Source organism: Octopus bimaculoides, chromosome 9 (assembly GCF_001194135.2).
Source record: "Octopus bimaculoides isolate UCB-OBI-ISO-001 chromosome 9, ASM119413v2, whole genome shotgun sequence".
In the NCBI taxonomy this organism is placed as follows: Eukaryota; Metazoa; Mollusca; class Cephalopoda; order Octopoda; family Octopodidae; genus Octopus; species Octopus bimaculoides.
In genome coordinates this window covers 59,998,749-60,002,564 of record NC_068989.1, presented here as the reverse complement: position 1 = coordinate 60,002,564, position 3,816 = coordinate 59,998,749, and positions in this window count along the sequence as shown.

Below are 3,816 nucleotides of genomic sequence, written 5' to 3'. Positions count from 1 at the left end.
TGTGTGTGTGTGTGTGTGTGTGTGTGTGTATGTTTGTGTGCGCGTGTGTGTGTGTGTTAAAAATATATAAAGCGATATAAGCATTACAAATTTACAAAGTAGTACTTGAAAATAGAGTTATTGACACAATTATTTAGTGGTAACATTTCACCCAATTAACAGTCATTTTTAACCCCTCCCCTACTTTTATAAGAATCACAATTACATAGAGTTTGCTGAGTATCCAAACGGAGAATCACTTGTGAAAACTAGGTACTGCACATGCTGATTGGAGGTATACGTCAAATCTACAAACGGATTTCAGTTTTTGTTATATTCTTCTCACTTCTTTTGGATAACATTTCCTAGATGAAAGCATGAACATCTTAGTCTTATTTCACTTCTCCTTTAAGAAATATGACTAAATGAGAAATTCTGTTGTATAATCCCGAAACCAAATTTCTCTCTCTGTTTTTATATTATCTCTTATCTTTTACTTGTTTCAGTCATTACTCTGTAGCCATCTAGTCGAATGACTAAACCCCAGTACGTTTTATTCTATCGATCGCGTTTGCCGAACTGCTAAGTTACGGGGACATAAACACATCAACACCGGTTGACAAGCAGTGAGGGAACAAACACATGCGCCACCACCATATAGATATACACACTCACCCACACACACAACGGGCTTCTTTCAGTTTCCGTCTACCAAGTCCACTCACAAGGTTTTAATTAGTCCGATGCTATAGTGGAAGACACCTGCCAAAAGTGCCCCGCAGTGCGACTAAATCCGATCAAGATATGTTTAAATTAATGCATAGCACCAAGATTTGTTTAACAAGGTGCGTAGAATAAAAAATATTTATAAATCGATAAACTTTTAAAATTCAAACGGATTATTTCATTAACTTAAAATATTACCAAAAAAACAAAAAAAAAAACTAGATCTCGTAAGACTGAAAGCGTTGCCAGAAATGTTTCCAGAAAATACCAAATATGAAAATCAAGGATGAACCTCATAATAGACTCTTGTAAATGTTCTTGACACCATTTTACAGGCATAGTAACATCATTTGGAATTATTATTTGGTTTGTTTTGGTTCTGAGTTGACCATTCATATGAAGACTTCGAATGTGGAAGCTGCCAAATACAATATTGATTTATTAAGTGTCTATAACGTATCTCATGAGAAACAGTGAATTGAAATACAACTAATTTGGTTTCTTTCATAACGATGTGAAATAAAATAAGTTTTAGAGAATGTTTTAGTTCCAACCATAAAAAGGAGCAATAAATGGTGCTTTAGACCTGTAGCAGGAGACGGGGAAATTGTTCAGATGATTGAAGGAAGTAAAACAAATCTGTAAATTACCGAACGTACTCTGTATTTAATAAACTAGATCCTTATTGCAAATTAATTACTTTGAACAAGCACTTCCAATTGACGATGAGAAAGTGTCCTCTAAGTTCGTATCGTAACTGGAGAGTAATTAAAGAGTCTTGTAAATTTGTATCTCGTCACTAACATTGTGGTTTGAACAATGAAAATGTTCCACAGTGCTGTCATAGCAGTCAAGAAGAGGAAGAAAGAGAAAGACATCTTTCATATTCAGGAACCCAAATAACTGGAAGATTGATGTGAGATTTCAGGGCTTACAGACATCGACTGACAACTTGATTGAACATTTCTTAATCAGTTTGAAAGTTATAAGTGAATGTTTGATTTCACGTCACACAGATTTACCCATTATTTTATAACTACTAATATATTTTTATTCGTTGTTAGGTCCGGAAAAAGAAAAGTGACAGTATTCGGAACAGCACGACACATACACACACACAAATGAAAACGTGACAGATGACTTAGTCTAGCTATTATTGGATGTCTATTAAATAAAGACGAGAATATTCATGGAAAAAAACAGTGCCTGAGAAAATAATATTTATGTCTAGATAATAGTTTTAAGTTATTCAGTTTATTTACTAGTTGCTCAGAACTGATACGATGAATCTAAAACGAGGCACGTTTTCATAAGAGACAACTTATATAAATAGGTAATATCTTTAAAATCTTCGTTTCCGGTTTTCATTATTGTTTCTGTAAAGATTCGGATGTGTTTCAAGGAAGTCTATTTCCAAATGAATATTTGCCAATTTTTTCTTTATTTAGATATTCTAAACGAAAAATAAGTGTTTTTAACAAATCTCATAACACTACTCTAATTTTTATGTAATAGATTTGTGAAATATTTCCGGCACACGTATATATGTTTCCTTGCTTTTGATGTAATATCTGCTATGCAGATCCTATCGACAAAAGGGTTTATACTTCCAAGTCTAAAAGAATAAAATATAATTTCTGTAGTAAGATGTTATATACAGGTTGTTCGGGCTAAATTCGACGATTTTTATGTCTCTTTTATTCAGGAACAGATTGATACATTGGTGAACTGTCAATGGCGTTAGAGAGCAAAAAGATTAAAGATGTATTCGAGAAAAAGTTAGCTGATATGGAGGATTAGAAGCCATCTGAATGTTGGAAAAGCGTTACCTGCATCATCATGATTCACACCGGCTATCAAGATGCCGATATCGTGACTGCTGTTGAATGCCCTGAGAGCAATATAAAGCCTGTAAGATGTGACATGGACAGTTGCAATGGAGCCTACGAAGCTATGGCTAGCAGGAAGGGGCACTGCAGGCGTACGCTGATATTCATCCCTACATCTTTGAGCAGGGACTTAGGCTCAATTTAGACGGCTGCTGGAGACTGTGGTCAATCTCTGGCTAGAGAGGGTTGCTGTGGAAGGCCACGTGTGTGGCAGCAGGATTCGGCTCCTTTCCATATCTCCGGAAAGAGTCGGAAGTGGCTGTCGGAGAATTTCCATGACTTCACCAGCATAATTTCTGTCCTCCTAATTGTCCCGATTGTAATACTATGGATTGCTATATGTGGAGTACAGTTGAGAAAGACATCAACCACTCTGCCTGAAACACCAAGGCTGAGCCGATAGCCAAGATCAAGGTGCTTGAAGAGCTTCCCAGAGACACAGTGAGGAACGCATGCGCCAGGTTCCAGAGTTGTCTTGATGCCGTAGTGGAAGTCGAGCACGGCTACTTTGAGTAAATTATTATCTCCTGGTAATAGTTGATATTTGCGGCAGGGGTTAAACTACTTTATTTTGGATGGGATATTGCTTTTTTTTTTAGGGTTTTTTTCCTTTTATGCAAACAGCCAAATTTAGCCCGAACATTACAATTGAATGTTAGTGCCTAGAAGTTAAATAAGTTTAACATAACAGATAAAAATACGTTCGATAGACAAATCCCTTTCACTGTTACGTAGACGAAAGATATATAGGCCTCTATTTTCAACAAAGTGTTAACGAATGAAAATATCGGGAGCATGTTTTCTTATTATCATGTATTTCTAATGTTTTTAAGTGATTTTCTTTTCCCTAGAGTTCTTCCTGATATGACATGTGAAATAGAGCTTGGCCAACTTATCAAAATCACTTAGTAAAAATAAAGTAAAATTTTGGAAAAAAAAAATTGTTCCTCTTTTGTTTGGTAATCATTATTAAAATGCTTTTTATATTCAGTAATTTCCAAGATATCAGGACAGACATTTGAGCAATTAAAATGAAGCAAAGAAACAAACGTGAAAAATACAATGGGACTTAGTTGATTTTCTATATATATATATATGTAGGTTGTATAAGCTAAAGAATAAGTAAAGAATCTCTCTTCATCACAAAATACAGACCCCTTCTGAACGCATCTACAACGAATGACATATCCACCACGACCTTAGAATAAAACTCACACACAAA